This window comes from Emydura macquarii, unplaced genomic scaffold, assembly GCF_026122565.2.
Source record: "Emydura macquarii macquarii isolate MOO-44397 ecotype Brisbane River unplaced genomic scaffold, CSIRO-AGI_Emac_v2 contig_2473, whole genome shotgun sequence".
Lineage (NCBI taxonomy): Eukaryota > Metazoa > Chordata > Testudines > Chelidae > Emydura > Emydura macquarii.
Window position 1 is genome coordinate 8,511,647 of NW_027132610.1, and position 19,671 is coordinate 8,531,317.

The 19,671-nt window shown below is 38.6% G+C and overlaps 1 protein-coding gene across 5 annotated transcripts in view; it reads right to left on the reverse strand.

The window, feature by feature from the left end:
• The window catches only part of LNX2 (ligand of numb-protein X 2), an 84,598-nt gene extending 65,018 nt beyond the window's left edge, over positions 1 to 19,580 (reverse strand). For 2 of the 5 annotated variants that reach the window (XM_067562918.1, XM_067562915.1), the window contains exon 1: positions 18,981 to 19,580. The gene's annotated coding sequence lies outside the window, so the exon portion shown is untranslated. Of the gene's footprint in view, positions 1 to 17,847; positions 17,868 to 18,980 lie in introns of those variants that run through there. The other 3 variants (XM_067562920.1, XM_067562919.1, XM_067562917.1) reach the window with 2 other exon arrangements.
• Between the last annotated feature and the right edge of the window lie 91 nt (positions 19,581 to 19,671).

The window sequence follows — 19,671 nt, forward strand, 5'->3', positions numbered from 1 at the left end:
CATTTTTTAAAAAATAAAAACATTACGAGAGCTGGTAGCGACTGTGATATTTAGCTTGCCTGACATTTCCCATTATAAAAGATTCTTGCAACCTTTTTTTGTAAAGTTCTAAGCCCTACCATTGTTTGTACTGTCCCCTGAAATTCCATTCAGGTTGGCAGAGATATAAAATGTTAAAAACTGCTATTTCTCTTCTCCCATTTGTGTTGCCCAGGAAAATGTGGGCACCATGCCAAATTAACTGAGAATGAGTATTCTAAGGTCAGGCACACAAAATTGCCAAAGCAGCAGTACTTCTCCCCAACCACACCCTTCATTCTTCAACTGTACTGGGAACACCTGGGACCTGCCAGAGCTGCTCTAAACGGAGAAGTCAGGCCAGGCTTGATTTCTCCCAACCACCCCATCCCCTTGGTCCCAACCCATGGCCCCAGTAGCCCACTTCTCCCCTTGAGATAAGCATCCTTCTTCTACTGCCATCCAGTCCTGCAGCTCAAGCAGTACTGAAAGTTCATGGTTCAAGCCATGCTGAAGTACCTCATGGGAGGGGGATGGTTATAGATGTACATAACTGAATATGTTTTTACCTTTATCCACTGAAAAAAATCTTACAAAATTACATGCAAACCCCCCATATTAAGAGGACATTATTTAAGTTGCAAAGTCAAGCAGTCAAAAGTTAGGAAATGCCAAATTTTAAATTGCCCACTGAAGCTTAATTCCTTCACCTCCACCCCAAAAACACTCCACCACTGCATCTGCTTTATGATATAGTCCTTAATTACATGTTCACAAACTATGTTTTCCACAGAACCCGTGACTCATTCAGTGCCCAGAATTGACGTGCAAAGAGCAAGAATTAAATATAGCATTTCCTAACTTTTGACTGCTTGACTTCACAACCCAAATAACATTCTTCTAATGAATGTTCCTGTATGTAACATTAGAAGGTAACTTTAGCTTGAAGTCTGATGGAATTGCAGCAAATCAGAATTAGGCTGATTCTGTACTTAGCTAGGTGACTCCAAGAAATTCCTAAGTTCTAGAAAAGCTATATTGATTCAGGAAAAAGAAATCTTTCCACTTTTAAGCTCTAACTCAATGCTCCAACATGGTAATGGTGAGCCCCACACTACAGAAAGAGCCATTCTTCAGATGAGACTTAACAGAAGGTTTTTGATCATCTGTGGTCATTAATTTTCCTCTTACTTATTGCAGGAGTCCAGATGTCAACTCTTATTAAGCTGATTACATTCTGCCAACTTAAATTCTCCCCCAAAGTTTCAACAGGCTATCGTATTCTTTACCATTTCCTATCTGAACTCTTCTGGAGGGTTTTTGTAGGCTGCTGCATTCCACCCCAGCCATGTCCACATTTCAGTTGTGGGTACATGGGAGTGCCCACAGGCTTGGTCCTCTTGACAGCAGTATGTCAGACACCTCATTCATTTATGCTGAACAGTTCTTCAGAAGGACATCAGAAAAACTGAGGAATCATCTCCTGCACCTCACACATTCCAGAAGAAACCACCTTCAACAAAAATCATCATACTCCCACACACTGGAAGAAAAAAAAATCAGAAAGCCTACCTGTAGATCATGCAAGCAATCCAAAACAACTATTAAAAAAAAACCCCGACAGGCACCCAACACAAAAACAAAAAGTGGAACCAACTACAATTTCACAACCCACAGAATACCACCTCCGGAGAAACCATGATACCAGGATCCACTACATAGATGCTACACGATACATCAACATCTCAAGACTACCCCTAACCAGAGCTGAATTATCTGTACTCTCCAAAGAGCTGAACTTCTGCCCTGCTACTGAACTTGACACCATATTAACATGTGGGGAACTAGAAGAATTCTTTCGCTGACTCCTCAAAGAATTCTTTCACAACAAACATGACACCAGCTACAACTACGACGTCCCCACGAACAGTCATAAGAAAAAAGAATCATCTGACTGGACACCCACAGCAGATTAAACCACATATTGATCATTACATTGATTGCTTCAGGAAAACAAAATTGATTGTGACATCCTTAATCATCACATCTACCACAATCTTTCTTCAGTAAGACAGCTATATAGTCCCTGAAATCCAACCACCAGATAGCGATCAAACCAGTAGACAAAGGGGGTGCCATTTTAACCTTCAACTGTGATGACTATGTCAACAAGTTCAACTGACAACTCTCTGACACCATCTACTATAAAGAATTTAAAAGAAGGGGGGGGAAGAAAAAAAAAAGACCACCACCACACAACAGTTCACCCAGGAATTTAAAGAGATCATCAAATTCTTCCCCAAATGACTCCAAAAGAAACTCTACAACCTCATCCCCCACGAACCTACCCCAGGGACATTTTACATGCAGGGTCAGGTTTAGGGGCAGGCAATTGCCTGGGGTGCTTGGCTTGGGGGGCACGGGCTCAGGGTACTGTTTTCGTTATTAGCAACAACAGGGAAAATAGAATGTTTGAAGTAAAATGTTTCAGGTATTCCATATGTGGATTCATTTTTCATTAACCTCCTAAAATGTTCTGGATCTTTGCAGAATCTTGTCTAACTTTCCAGACTTTTTGAGAACTACATTTTACGTGGTAGGAAACTGAATCTGCATTGGCTAGTTTACCCAAAATCAACTGACAAAGCGTTGTGGTTTTGTTGCAAAATATTTGACAAGAATGCCAAATCATTACTTGGGCTTACTGGGTAAAATTACTGGCATAACTTAGCTGATGTTCTGATGCAATATGACAAGTCACCCAGCTATTTTATGGCCTACTCCAAACGGATGGAGGTTGAGTCCAGGCTCAAGATGAATAAATGCACAGATGCAAAAATCTAGCACATTATTAATGTAGAAACACAGTTTTGGATGAATGTGCTCGAGGGTCTGATCTCAATTACCCACTTCCTTGCAAAAAATAATTTGGTGCACAGTTCAATTTCTTGATGTTAGTACATTTCAGTTATTTTTTTAAAATAAAGAAGGTTTTAAAGTCAAAAGCTTGGTTTAAAATATTTTTCTCAAGCAGAAACAGTAATTAGTCTATGTTAGATATTAATCCTCTTCCAATCCATTTGTTAAAGCACAGCGATTTTTTTTCCATTATAGGATTTAAAAAATACACAAACCAGAAACTTCTGGAGTTTTTAAGATTTGCAGAAATAAGGTGTTACCCTTTTCTTTGAAGTGGCTACATCAGTTTTATTTCAAATATTGGAAAGTTGACTTTCTTTCAGACAAGAAACTTGAAAAGCAAATGTTAACTCCACATTGCTGCAACTCTATAAACTACTGTTTGTTCTTTAAAAGGGTTACAGTTTAACATCTGAACTCTAGAAAAAATTCAACAAAAAGCTAGTGAAATATTAAATGCTCCTTTAATAAGAAAGTATTCTACATAAGTGTTTGCATGGTGTTTGAATAATTGCACTTTTTAGTCTGTCCTATTGTATTTCTGTAGATTTGAAAACTGAAAAAGATGAATACAATGAAAACATTATGGACTCATTTAGGACAATATAGACCTTAATTGAAATATATTAATTTTCAAATCTATTTAGTATTTTCTACATTTTTCTTATGCAAACAATGCACAGAAGCCATATGGAGTATTTTAGTCCACTGTGTTTTATGTGACAGATGCAATGGCAACTTATGAGTATACATGCAATAAGTTTGAGTGTCTTGTGCAAACAATCTGTTTGACAGGGATATGGATCACACAGTTTTCATATTTTAGACAATACATGAATCAAACTTGTTACTACTATAACAAGTTACTGGTAGCATTAGAAGATTATAGATATTCCTGAAGATAAACAAGTGTAGGCAAAAGCAATACGTTAATGAACAGTGAGGTTTGTCAAAAGTATTTTGTACCAGTTTTATGTAAAATATGTACATTATGTTAACTACACATAAAACCTTAAAATTAGAAATGACGAATTCTTCATGAATTGAAGATCACTTCTGCATAATATGTTTGACCATACAAAGGAAAAGCAAGTTCAGAGATAAAAAGGAACATAATATGTCAGACTATACTTAATCAAAAGGCTAACACAAAAATGCCATTTTTTCGACTAGCTCAGTCAAAAGATGTTCATGGAAACCAGATGCAAGACAAGTGAAATCCTTAAAAGATTTGTACAGGGACAGTTCTGGGGCAGGGAAAAACAAACAAACAAAGTTATGGTCACAACCCATAACTACACTGATACAGTGGGCATAATATAGTTCTGACGTCCTAAATTAGACTCTGATCCTGCAATTTGGTCCATTCAGGTGGACTCTTATGCCTGCGCAGGGCCCCAACGAAGTCTGCAAGGCTCCACACAAACACGGGGTCCATCCATGTGGATCAAATTGCACGATCAAGCTTAGCGTTGTCTTGACTAAGGTTTAAAGGTGTGGTGTTGTGTTCTAAAAATCTAGTGTAGACCAGACACTATATTTTTACACACACTGGCTGGTCGTGTTAAAGCCTACATTCTTCTGAGCTTCAGCTCGCCCAGATTAGCAGGTGTTAGCGTATACATTGCTTTGTCTGTAATAGACTTTTACAACATGTTAGTTAACCTATTCTAACACCACCACATCTTTTAATTTAATTAAGACAAAGTCACATGGTATAGACCAGGCCGTAGTCCCAGCTCTGCAAATGACTTGGGTAAATTACTTAACCTCTCTTTATTCACTTTCAACACCCAAAATTAACAAAAATCAACATGTGAGTGATTGAGTACCACTTAAAAATGGCAAAGTTTTGGACTCAATAAGAAAGTTGAAACCCTTTTTTAATGCTAACTACATCACCTTCTGTGTAACACAGAGAAATGTAACAGCATGATTGAGGCACTTCTCTTTGGACATACCCCTCTAAAACATTTAAATTCACAGATCCACTATTAGATGCTGCAACAGAAGAAAGAAGAAAAATTAAAATAGTAAAAATATAGTTCAACACGGGTATGAATACAAAATTATTGATCCATCATGAAAAATGACCTGACTGTGGTTACAAGCATCCAGAGGAGGAAAAACGATGTTCCTTTACTGTGTTAATTCCAAGTTCAAAAAGAAAATTACATAATATTGCATTTAAGTTTCAGAAGAGGCCATCCAAGAAAGAAGAAAAAGAGATGGAAAGGAAGTCTTTGATATTTGATAAAGAACCGAAATGAAAAAGATGAGAGAAATTCTCAGGTGCAATCACAATAAGCTGACCTATGCGTGTTCACCATTCCATTTAAAACTTATAAAGAAACAATACTTAAGAATACGAAAGCAAACTGTAGATGTTCAAGAATTCTATAGCAGTACCATGAGCTTCATGGTTAGCAGATTAAAAAATTAGAATTGATGTCGCAGCCTCCAATGGATAGAACTCTCATGAATGGTGTCTTTCTACATTTACATCCAGAAGCCAGATTTGAAATTTGCACTGAGAAAAAGAGAGACCGATCAAAAATAGAGTACACATTTTGTACAACAGATGCACTAACTTTACAAAAACAAGCAAAGGAGGTGTCAAAGTATTGGACAATAATATTAATTTTAACAGAACGTGGAAATTTGGCTCAATCTAATAAAAAAAATGAGCTAGAGCCACACACAAACAAACTTAAAAAGTAATTCAGAGAAGCTTTCTATTAGTCAGTTAATATAACTGACCCCAAATAAAAAAGGTCCTAAACTGAGACCAGAACAGGAAAGAGATTGAAACTTGATTGATGAACCAAATCTGAGTTTCTTCCTTCCTTCCCTTTGGCAATTAGAAATGATGATCCAAATGTTTACCCAAATTCTGTGTTTGTGAAGGAAGTTGTGTCACAGAGCATTGCAGAAAATTACAAAAAAAAAAAAATTCAACAGAAAAATAGGACAGTTGAATTCAGAACTCTATCTGTTTTTAGAAGACATGCACTCCTGTCAGCATGGCATCTATCAGGCATGTTTTGGCACATTTGGATTGATCTGGCTTATCTATAAAAAACGGAAGTCAGATTCCTCTTGTATAGCGACCTTGGCTTCCTGCACAAACTTTGCAGTTTCATCTTTTTCTACCCTTTGTCTGAAGTTTATAAACCATACTGGTTGTATAAGTCCTTGCATAAGACCAAACTCTGCTTCTATCCAGAAGACTAGGTAGTGCATTAGAATCCCATATTCTAAACTTGCAGCTGAAGCAGAGAGGTTGTTACAACCCTGGCTGAACTCCCCTTGTGGATAGTCACTAGGTTGTTGTATTGGACCAGAACCTCAGCTCTCATGTGCTTTTAAGCCTACTGTCTAGAAGTGGTTCAGATTCACTATCTTTAAGGCTCTTGGGTACAGACTCAAAGGCTGGTACCCCTCGTTGGGATGTAGCACCCTGCCGTCCAGCTATCCTAGGCCCCAAGACTAGAACTGCAAAGAGGAAGGGTCTCAGAGCTCAAGCTTCAGCCCAAATCCAAATGTCTACACCATAACTAAATAGCCCTGCAATCGAAGCCCCATGAACCTGAGTCAGTGGCATGGACCAGCTATGCATTTTTAATTGCAGTATAGACACAGCACATGGAGTTCTCGGAGATAACTGCTAACAGTTCCAAGATTACATCAACTAGTTCCTTAAATATCCTATAGTGAATTTCACCAGGCCCTGCCAAACTGATGATATCTAACTTATCTCAATATGCTTAAGCCTATTCTTTTCCTATTTTGCCTTGCGTTCCTTCCTCCGTGTTAATATTGTATTAAGTATCGCGTCACAATTAGCTTTTTTTGTGAAGACTGAAGCAACACCTTGACTGCCTTGATGTTGTCCATTATTAGCACTCCTTCCCTGCTAAGTAGAGGCCCTAAACTTTCATTCATCTTTCTCTTGCTCCTAATATATTTAAAGAAACTTTTCTTCTTGCTTTTTATGTCCCTTGCTAGTTGTGACTCATTTTGTACCTTAGTCTTTTTCATTTTGTCCTTACATACTTGTACTATTCTTCTGTATTCATCCTTAGCAATCTGTCCATGTTTCCATACTGGCCTCTTACTAGTTTTTCTATTTTCCTGATGCCCTAGCACCAGAATATTTTGAAACAACGTTCTACCAATAATAAATCTGCGATGAATTTACAAAATTCATAACAGTGAAAAAACCTGCATTTATTCTAATGGTTTTGTAACAAGTAAAAACTGATGGCTGTCCAACTTCACCTGAAAGTTTCTCATCAAATATCAGCTTTGGGTGGCATGGCACTTTGTAACAAATATTATTGGCCTTGACACTTTTCAGATAGTTCCATTATTTATCAAAGAGATGTGCCTTTATGGCATATAATAGCTTGATGCAGACGAAACTACAGTGCACGGCTTCATTTCACCCTCTCGTAAGCCAAGATTTTGCACCACTTGAGGGATCATTTCCCCAGATTCTCTTTTTCTGCTTACATGGCAAGACATCCTAGTCAAATTCATAGACAAGCTGTGCTGCTGATTCTCCCTTTCACAGCTACTGTATCACCTTCTGTTTCGCTTCAGTAGAAAGCTTTTCCACCTTCCCCCCATACCAAGCAGAAGAACCAGACATGATAAGTCACAAGGTATGAGCCAAAATGTATTTCAAAGTGAAAAATTTGTAGAATCAAACTACTGCTTATGCAGTATTGTACCTCCGAATGTATAAATGGACTAAGACGGCTTATGCAGCAAAAATTTAATTCACTCTATGTCATTTCCATTTAGAAGCTGACACATCCTTGAATATTCGATTGTATCTGATGTCTCAGTATGTGCAACTCTTACACAATATGCAAATATCAGGTGCTTCCATTGCAGTTAGTTTTGCCAGACTAAATAAATTAGTAAATGATACAAAGATACAAGTATTAGTGATGCTAAAACAAACAAGTTCAGTACTTGCATTCATTCAAATTGTTTTATTTGTATGAAGTGTTTTGCACTACACAAAGAACAGTGAGGGTCAATAGTTACAAAAATACAGATTTAACATGCAACACTTTTATTCATAAGCTTTGTGGCAAGAAGGCATTCAGTTATAGTGCACAGACAATAGCTCACTTTAGTATTTCTTTCAGCATCTAAATTGTATTAAAGTAGTTAAGAAGCACATCTAAATTCTGAAAGGATTACAGATTGAAGAAACATTTCATGCTATTTTAGCACAAAGGAGTAGATTATGTCACATTTTCAAAAGATATATTCTTAAAACATACAGTTAGGATAGTTTAAGTATTAGGACCAATGTGGGGAAATTGCTCTCAAGCCACTGCATACTAAAAATTTAAATATTGCATAATGTAAATGAAAAATGGGGCAGGATCTTGTACAGAAATACAGAGCTATTCTGCTAACTCACTCAGGCAGCCAAACCAGGTGGGTCTCATTAGTTCCATTCAGTAACATAAAAGGCTGAAAATGCCCCTGTAGGGCAAGTAAGAAATAAAGACAGGGAAAGGAGGCAGTACAACCCGCTCAGGAAGAAGCTTGGAGACTGAAGTTTGTATTCATAAGTACAGGCCTTTCTTAAAGGTTTTGTTACTTGAATTAAAAGCAAAATAATTCCAAGGAGAAGAGTTAGTTTGGACAATAACCATTGTGTACACTGGGTTAACATATGCTGTGTTAGGGTAGAGTTGGAAACTATAGATCTGTAGTGGACTATGATTTATAGGTAACTCTGAAAATGTTAGTTTAATCAAGAGATTTATACATCAAATTAAGATTTCTCTACACAGCCTTACAATGCCTGTCTACTTTTACCTTACAATTATATTAGTTTTATTCCAAACAAGTCTAAGTAACTTGAGGAGAAGGTGTCTTGCAACAGAAGGAAAATGGGTATGATGGGAAATATCTATTAAGTAGTGGTGAGTGTGTGACATACCAGGACACAATCCATACCAATCAGTAGCTGTGTCACCCCTGCCCTGTAACCTGGGTGCCCTTTACAATGCCTGCCTGCAGTAGCTTCTAACCTCAGCGGCTCAAACAAACAGCCTCCCACACATAAGTCACTCTCAACTGTGTGTGTGTGTGTGTTGCAGCCAGCCAGACACACGTTGGCTTTTACCAGCCTTAAAGATTACCACAGGGTAACTCCAACATACTCCCAGTCTCAGATTTCCCCACAGAAATGTATGTCCTGTATTGCCCAGCCCTCACCTGGATAGTGCAAATATCTTAAGCCCATTATGTCTTTAAGGAAATAATACGCGAACAACTTGTTACCACAAATGGAGTTACCCAGACACTTCAGTTTGAAAACACTGGGCTAGTGAAAACAATAAAACAAATTTATTAACTACAAAGAGAAAGATTTTAAGTGAATACAAGTAATGAGGCATAAAAAACAGAAAAATAAAGATAAAACGCTTACTGGTGCCTAAGAAACTATATTGGATTCAAAGCAAAGCTCTCTCACCACATGCTTTCAGCTATCTTACTGACCAAACATTTTAGGTAAGGATCTCTAACCCAGAGTCCAATGGCTGCTTCCTTTGTCTCTTCAGGTGCAGTGAATGCGATGGGCTGGGAGAGAAAGAGGGTTGTCTTGAGAGATTTTCTCCTGCTTTTTATAGTCCCCCTCTTGAAACACATTTCCAGCTGGGAGCAAGGTGACAGGCTGTCTGTGTGGAAGGAAGGAAACTCCTACTGTTCCTTTGCTAAAATGTACATTTTGTGCCCTGCCCTCTTTCCTGCCAAAGAATGGCCACTTAGCAAGTAATGGTCCAACAGCCTTGTTTACACTGGCTGAGGCGTCAATTTTCCCTGTGTCTCTGAGGAACTGGTTTGGCCAATCCCCAAATTTATCTGGAAAACACTTTTAATCATAAATATAAGTTGAAGTCATAACTTCACATATAATGCTGCTTTGTGTATTTTGCCATGATATTATTGATCAGCAAATTATGAGTTTTCACATGATACTTTACAAGGCATTCTTTGTACAAAAATTATTACAATAGTGTATAGGATGTGAACACAGGAATATATTCTGTCACAGAGGGTATGTCTACACAGCAAAGAAAAAGGCCAGGGGACTCAGGCTGGAGCCCAAGCCCTGGGACCTTTGCAGCCCACAGCATCCTAAAGCCTGGGATCCAGACTGAGCCCAGAAGACTACACAGCAATGAAACAGCCCCATACAGCCTGTGCCCCGCAAGCCCGAATGGCTGGCACAGGCCAGCCGTGGGTTTTTCGTTGCTATGTAGACATACCCAGAGAGTACAGGGAAGAGTGGCGAGTAGATAAATATACATTAAGATCAAAACAAACAAAGAACCAGCCACACTAGTTCAACAGCTGTCACTTTCATTTTTCTCCAACTAAGTAGGAACAGCCTAACATCGGCTTACTTATGTGAGTGATATATTGTAGATACTCACTGCACTATCCATAGGTTTGGAAGGATTCATTCTTTTTATTGGTGTATATCAGTAAACGTTGAGTTCACCATCCACATACATAACAGAAAAATATTTCCAACAGTAACAACTGGAAATGTACATATAGACAAAGTAAGAAAAATGCTGTTTAAGAATATATTAGTTTGATTCAAGGATATTTACTTTATATATTTTGACGTGATGTTGACATAGTGTTTTAACAGTTATAAAGCTTTAGCTTTTTGAAACTCAATGTCTACTGTGATTAAATAGTTATTGTCTGACTCATCACAGCTTCCCGCAACTGTGAAAATTTAAATTGATAAATATTTAAGAAAATGCTTTAAAATAAACATTGATATCTGTTAACATTATTTTAAAAAATTAAATTCTGCGAAGCCTAACTATCCATGAGGCATGTACAGTTAACAACAGCCCGTAAATCCTTCTTGAAATCTGATTTACTGTATAACCAATCACTACTGAGCAGTCATCTTTAAGAATCTATTCCCTGGCTGAGAAAGTCATTACCTGGAATGTTATTTGGAGAAAAAAATCAAAATACAAAAGGGCTTTTAAAAGTGTTATTCTGCACACAGAGTGAAAAGTGGCAAGAAGTACCGGCATTGGATTCAAAATACACCAATTGCCTGACTGAGAAACAGTGGATATGTCTACACTGCAATTAAAAGCTCCTGGCTGGCACATCAGCTGACTTGGGCTCAGGGACTCTGGCTTAAGAGACTGTTTAAGTGCGGTGTAGACATTCGGGCTCTGGGACCCTGCAAGATGGGAGCCCTTCCAAGCACAAACATCTACACTGCAGTTAAATAGCCCCTTAGCCCAAGCCCCGCAAGACCAAGTTAACAGGCATAAGCCAGCAGTCTAACTGCACTGTAGAACTTACTCTGGGACAAGATAAGTTACTTTGGGATGGCAGCTAAAGCTTGACTGATGAAAAAAAAAATACTTACAGTTGTTAGATATCAACATTTCACTTACATATCAGAATAATTCCCCATGCATTTCACCTTTCAAAGTAACTTACACAAAATTCCTGTGTTAGAATATATTATAGATTCTCCAAGCACAATGAAATATCTATCACTGTAAGTGACTTCCATGAATTTGTCCCAATATACATATCAGCATCACATCAACACAGCTTTACCTGAATCTGCTGATTTTGCCTATATTTACCCCTACCTCTGTTGCTTAGGAAAGCTCTGCTGCTACATATGCACCTCAATAGCAACTGATAATTTCGTGTTCACACTCATTCTTAAAGAGCAAAGAAAACCACGAAAGATCATTTGGAATCCCTTGACTGCAGTAGTCATCTGCCCTGCAAGCCATAAGTTTTAAAGGGGATATTGTTCGTAACAAAGGGGTTAATATCCTGCATTCAAATGGAAGTAGCGTATTCTACAGGAAGAACTAAGCAATACCGAAAGAGGTTGTAAAAAATAAAAGGAGATAAATACTTATTGCAGTTACTTATAGCAACTCTTCTTATTCTAGCATCATCTTCTGATCAAGCAGTACAAAGAGATGCATAACACAGACTTCCTGATATAATTTCCATTGGATCTGTGCAACCTCTAGGAAGATAATGCATGACAATTTCATGTTCTCACAGCTATCACTAGTAGAGATAGCACAACTATAAGATATTTCAATATCACTCTCAAGGAAATATTTCTCTCTGTGCTTTGATGCTCAGCTATGGGGAACACCAATTGGTTTTCCCAACTGGCTACACAAGGAAGAATATCTGACAAAATTACAGGACGACAGAAAGGAAAAATTGACACCTATGCCTTGCCTTTGTCCAACTACTATTTTTTTCCTCCTCGCTCCCTGCACATGCCCCTTTCTGGTTGTGTTTTAATCCAATAAATATATTGGTAGGTATATCAAAAGCATCACATTTCCTTAATATCCTTTTTATTTTCTGGTATCATACCTAAGATTTTAGACCTTTTAAAAATTGTATCTGATCGTGAAATGAATATGTGCCTCAACAGTCACTATGATTTTTGCACCACACCTCATTGTTCTTACATAAATATCTGTCTACTTTATCTACCATTAGTTAAGAGATCCCAAACCTCTGCAATGAAATATACATTTTTTTCTTCTCTAAAGGAATGGGCAGTGGGAGGGAGGGGGCAACATTTAATTGTTTATCTTTCCATTCCACCTTAAGCCAATTTGATCCAATAAACAACAAAAATCAAATGTGCAAATAGGAGACTGGATATCCTCTCACTTACGTTAGCCTGTTTCCTAAAGCATTTCCATCCTGGACAGCTTCCTGTCTAAACAGGATACCATGACTTAATCATTGTCAGAATTTCTATTCTGTGAATTAGGCACTTTTATTTTCAAACTGCACCTTGAAGAAAACATTTGTCATATAAATTCAGGATGTTGACCTAGAGATTAAAAATATCATTTAAATGAAAGATCTATCATTGATTTCAAACCTGAAGTTTTCATAGGCTTTCACTTTTTTTTTTTTTTTTTTTTTTTTTTTTTTAGTGAAGGGGGGCAAGAAGGTTGAACTTGAAGGATTCCCTGCTGTACATACTAATAAAATATTATACATAAGTATTTGCAATATTGGGGTCATAAAGAGCATAAATACACAGATTCAACTGACATTCAAGTCAAACATGTGATGTATTTTTGTTATTTAGGGTAAAGGAAAGAAATAAGCTTATAATTCAGAAAACAGGTTCTCCAGAGATCCAAATTACTTTATATAAGAATAGCAGTATCATTTCTAGCTTCATTGCATTTATTTCATTTTACTTTATTATTTGCTTTAACCTATTCTGCTATACAAAATGGTAATACAAAAAACATTCAGATAGTTTTTAAGAGGGTACAATAGATACAGAGCAATTTCACAACTTATTTACATTTTTATAAAAAGTGAGAAAAATATTTAGCAGGGGTGTTGTGAAGTTTCAGTCATTAAATTATGTAAAAATTTTCTAAGTTCTTTGGGTGGAAGATGTTACAGAAATGCAAAGTATTGTGTTAATTTTTGAAACCTCACAAGCTAAATGCCATTCCTCCGAAAGACTGCATAATTATACCCATACAGCCAGTACTTCTTATAGTCTAATCCATAAACTATCTTACGAATATATATTTAGAACTTGATGAGGAGTGTGTTTGACATTTAGAAACAAGAAAAATGTTTAGATCTACAAAAAGATAAAATCCATAGGGGTAGCTGTGTTAGTCTGTTTTTAGCAAAACAGCGAGAGTCCTGTGGCACCTTAAAGGCTAACAAATTTATTTGGGCATAAGCTTTTGTGGACAGAAACCCACTTCATTTCGGGTTTCTGCCCACGAACGTTTATGCCCAAATAAATTTGTTAATCTTTAAGGTGCCACAGGACTCTCGCTGTTTTGCTAAAAGGATGAAAGTTTTTCAAAACACTTGCAGCTTTCTTGTATCATATTTTGTTGTACTGAGCAAACATTAAATTAACCCAGATCAGTATGTAATTCCTTGAAGCACATGATTGCACTTCTACTTTCTTTTCCCCATCCAAACTGCTAAAAAGGAAACATGACATGAACATCTACCCAGGTTATTTCTGGAATTAATATTCATTGACACAAATGTAAATCTAAAAGAATGTAATGGTTTGCTACATAAAAATCATACAATGAAAAGCTTTTAAAAATAAAAAAACTACAACATTTACATTATTGCAAAATATGCTACAAATAGGAAGTCAGGACATATGCAATTGTACTGCCAACAGTAAGACAACAGAACCCCGACACAGCTATAAGCTGGAAAAGTATATTGGAGCCGGCATGCCCATTAAGCAGTATGATTCCAAACAAGTCATTTATCCACATGACACACCAACACAAAATACAGGTTTCATGCAAAATATGAAGTGTTTTGGTATTAAGCATGGATGGATAGGTTTAGTCCACTAAATTTATTTCTGTTAAACCCAAATCCTGCAAACACTTATGCACAGGTTTAACTTTCAACACAAAAGTACTGATTCCGATGAAAATTCTCATGTTTAAAATTAAGTCCATGAATAAGTGTTTGCAGAATTGGAGCCACAAAAAGTATGCATTATAACATTCTTTATTGCACGGTTTACACCATGACCCAACAATTATGTAATTAAATAATGACAGTTGAAAGAATTTAATTTTCATCTATAAAAGGCAATAGACTTTCTAAGCAAATAGATCAATAGGGTTAAAATAAGGCAATTAAGAAGCATGCCAGTCAGTGATATGATATTAGCTAATTGTTATTTCAAATAAAAGTCAACACAAAGTTTTCAAATATCGAAGACCAACCATTGACTGAGATTTAATGTTTTGTTGCCTTCGACACCAACTACAGAGACTAATTTTTTTTAGATGACCGTTGTTTTCTTTTTAGTTATAACTGTTAGTACTTAATAAACAAACTATATCTTACTGATTCCCCAAATCAATTTAGATTAATCCAATGACTAATCAACACTTTTCCTTTATATGTTCCACTTTAGTTTTAAAGTGATACTCTCAACTGAAAAAACACATGGGTCTGAAAAGGTTTTTCCTTCTATTGCTATAAGCAATACCTAAATAAAGATTAAAGAAAAAATCTATTTTGTTCAGCTTTCTTACTATGATTATACATAAAATGTTGTCAATTTCACTCTTTCCTCTGCACTGTCAGTTTCAATTATATGAAGACATTTTAAAAAGCAGGAAAATGAGATCATAAAACCTAAGAGTGAGTAGGGAGCTCTAGGGGCCTGAAACTACTTTAACTTATTTTTGGAAGTAGATTAAATTTCAATGGAATGGTGCTCCTTTATATCAGAAGCTAACAAATTTGCTAGTTGTCAGCAAATAAGTATAGATATATGCACAGATATATTTTGTTGTGGTTTGACATACTCTATATGCACCACAGCCCCGATTCTTTGATTGTTCTGTGCAGGTGCACCCTTATGCCAATACCCTGAAGTTAAAAGGCTCCTGAGAGAGCAGGCCCTTGGTACCAGTGTGAACAGCTTGCAGTACCATGGCCTATATTTCTTGTAATCAACAACAACAAAAACATGGTGCCCAATCCTCTTGCAGAACTGGATCCGTGGTTTCTAGCTTTGTTTAAAGTGAACTGATTTTTTTTAAAAAGGTGTTGTAATAGAATCCATTAATATATTCTATCAGTAGAAGCAAAAATATTTGAAACCCAATAATTGAAAATAGTTTCTTCCTTTATTTACCCTGAGTTCAGGGTTCTCTACCCTGCAGGAGTTGATGTCACTAAATCCTAATACAGGATGAGGATGCAGCCAGATCAGGAAAACATTACAGAATATTTTAGTTTAAAATACATGTTAATTGTTACATTTATCCATGTATTTTAGTGATTTAGTAAAGCAAACAGTTAAAGGGTTTTTTAAATATATCATTTCAGTTCATCTTTAGACTAACAAGGTAGTTCTCTTGGCATTTGCTTGTCAGCCTGTTTTTAACTTCCCTTCGCCTAAATACTGTATCATTTTATGCAGCACCAAGTACAAAGGAAGACAGGATTCCTGGTCCAAGAAGCTTAATTACAGAAGCAACTCTAGTAATGCTCTATTAAGTCATGCTAATGGTCTAAAATGTGTATTTAGCTTACATATCTTATTTCCATTTTGAGGACATTTGTTTTAATAAAGTCACAGCAGCATATTGCACTAATATATTTATTTTCAAAGTGGGTTTGGACACTATTTCAAGCCATCTGATGTTTCTTCCTAAACTTCCTTGATCTGCTATCTGATTGTATGCTTAGGGTAAAAATCAGCAAAACAAAAGAATTGAGAAGGGGAATAAATATCAGTCATTCAAATTGTTTATTTAATGAAATGAAGAGTCTAGCTCAGAACAGCTCCTCTTTTTAACAAAGGTCAAATGCATTTATGATTTAGAATTTATTTTCAGAGACAATCATCAAAAATATCCCAGAACTAATCTGTAACAAATATTTTAATTTTGAAGACCAGAAATAAACCCACAATATAATGTAATTAAAAAGGAATTAAATTAAACTCAGAAGTGCTTAATAGTGGATTTCTACAGATGTAAACTATCAAGTAGTATGCATTAGCAACATGGCAAGAGACAGTCATATTTGCCATTGCCACATCTAAAATAATTGGTTATTCACTTAGCTAACTGAATACTAATATTTTTTCAAGATAAAGAATAATTTCTAAAGCGTCCCTTGGAAAAGTTCAGTTGATTTGTAGATGACCACCCTAGTTTTTACCTTTTTTTTTCTGATAGAAAAACACTAAAGTCCAAAAAAAGAGACAGTGTCTTATTTAAAAAATAGACATCTACATTTAAATTCTGAAATAGCTCTGTTCTACATGTTTCAGGGAAAGTTTACATATATATCAATGGTTTTCTCTGGCAGGGTTGTAAAACACACAACCTTAACCCAGCTCCTGTAACAGGGGCTTGTTTGCAGCTGTTCTTTCTTCCTCCCACACACTCAGTAATTCAACTCCTTTTCAGACCTTAGGGCTCTTTTATAAAATTACCTCAGAGTAAACAAGATGTATTTCAAGATCAGATAGAATAAATGCATTTGTGGTCAATCTTCTGCACATAAAGCACAAATATTTCAGTTTTGGCACATATGTAATTTAAGTACAGTCTTTGGCACATAACCACGGTTCAGGTTTGGGAAGAGAATTGTGTAGTTCTTGGAAGACACCCAGTGTGCAGTTCCATCCAGAAAATACCTATTTTTTTTTCTCCTTGAGTGTGTTCAGTACCACAAGCACCAGGGAAGAAACCCCACTTCTTCTCTAAAGGGATGAGAAATGGCAACAGGGAAAGGGGGCAAAGTAACACCCCTTCTCTTAATACTTTTTTGCATTAATGATATTGCCTTTGCTTTTTTCTATCCTCAGAATTCAGATTTTGTTGTTTTCCTTTTGTTTTTTCCCCCCACAGGTAAGAAGGACTTATTTATATTCAAATAAAAATATTGAATAGGTACATAAATATACAGACAGACAAAGTTAGGCTGAAGGGTAGCAGGTGTATTTAGGCAGCCTTTGCTTGCAATGCAGGGTTTATCCAAATTTTCTCACTGTGAAAGGTATGAAATGTGTGGGGGGAATTCACAATCTCCCAGTGAGAATGATGGGAAGTGCAATGTGTCAGAATTTGAAAGACCATGAGGGAATTCACCACCAACATATCCTCAAGAACAAGTAAATCTGCCTCCCTTAAAGTATGCGTTAACTACTTATGCTAAACAATGGCTCCACCTTGTATTTAGCTGACATCCTGAGTACTTTCCCAGACCTGAAGAAGAGCTCTTCCTAAGCTTGAAGCTCTCACCAACAGAAGTTTGTCCAATAAAGGATATCTTTTCACCCACCTTGTTTCTCAGCAACAGCCAGAACCATCCACCCCACAAATCTCTAACATGGAGAAAGGACTGAGAGAACTATGGGGAATAGGAGAAAAAATCAGTCTCTCTCCCCACCCAATCTTTCCACTGGTTATCAACTTGATCAAATTGCTGATATTTTTATTTATACAAATATAGGACAAAACACTGAACTAATTCATATCTTCTGAGGTATGCATATTATTAGCCTACATAAACACATACCCTCATTACTTTTATCCTGGTCGTCCCTCCCCCTTCTCGCTCTTATTGCTTGCCATACTCATTCCATGTGTTTTGGGCTCTGATCCTGCAAGCTCATTTGCGTAGGCTGACCCCCGTACCGAAGCAAAGCCCCAGGGACCTCAATGGGGCACTGTGTGGGGGCAGGAGTCCATCCAAACTGATCAGCTTTCAGGATTGGGACCTAAAAGCAGTCAGCTCCTTGAGGCACGTAAAGTGTTATTTTATGGGTTTGCACAGTGCCCCGCACAATGGTGCCCTCAACCTGACTGGAACCTTTGGGCACTAGCACAACATACATAAATAATAATGGTCTTCCTTCCAGCGAGAGGGACAGCGCAATGGGAGACGGAGAAGGAGATATCATTATCACCACCCTACCCCCCTCTGCCACTGAGTAGGGACTCTGGGGGAATGGTGCCCAGGAAGAGAGGAGTGAGTAATCATCATCCAAGCCTCCCACACATCCTCCCCCAAAACACACAACACCCTCTGTCCCCGTCAGAGGGGAGGGAGGCGAGGATCCTCCCATCTCACACACACACACAGCCCGTACGAAACAGAACTGGGGGAGAGGGGAGAGATCATTTCCCTGCCCACAGATTTCAGGCACCATCCGTATCTTTGGTCCGGAGCGGAGGTTTTTTTACTCACTGGTCGGATATTAAGCTACTAAGCAGCGGCCAGTTCACACCAACCCAACGGGAGACAGGTGGAGATGTCACCAGCCAGCTCCAATAGAGCCAGCCCGCACCAGGCGCGCACACACACATACACACACACACACACACGCACCGGGAGAAGCGGGGCGCGCTGCGCTCGGCTGGCGGCGGGGCGGCGGCACCAGGAGCGCGCAGCCCAGCAGCGAAGTTACTCACCCCGGCCGGCTTGCGCCGCCTCCTCCCCGGCCCTGGCTCAGGGCTGCGCCCGGGTCCTCTCCAGCTCATCCCGCGCGGCCAGGGGCCGGCTCCCTGCTGCCCCCCGCCCGCGGCGGCTCCGCCTCCAGCTGGCACCGCCGAGCTCCTGGCAAGAGGCGAGCGGCCAACTCCGGGCAAGGACTTCGCCGGCGTCGCGCGCCTCGCCTGGGCGGGGCGCCGCGGCCCGAGTGACGGGGCGGCTCAGCCACTCAGCTCGGGGCCGGAGGGGGTGGGGGGAGGGGAGGACACACCGCAGCCTATGGGAGCGGGGCCGGGGCGGGACCAGCTGAGGAGGTGACGGCAGCCGGCGCTGGGGTGTCCCCGCCGCTCGCCTGATCCCAACACACGCACGCGCTCTTTAGGGCAGCAGCGAGGAGAGGTTAACGGGGGAGGAAAGGGCAGGTGGATGTGGAAGGTGGATGGGGGCGAGGGGAAGGTAGGTAATGGGAAGGGAGCGTGCACCAATAACAACCGGCTTGATGGGGGATAATTGGGAATGAGACGAGAGCGAAGTGAAGTGAAGTGAAGTGAAGTGAGCGAGGGTCAGGGAGGGGTTGCGACCGAAGGAGACAAGGACGCAGCATTAGGAGGATGAGCGCTGGATGGATACATGGAAAGGAAGGATGTTTCCCTTTGCAGACGCCCCATCCCC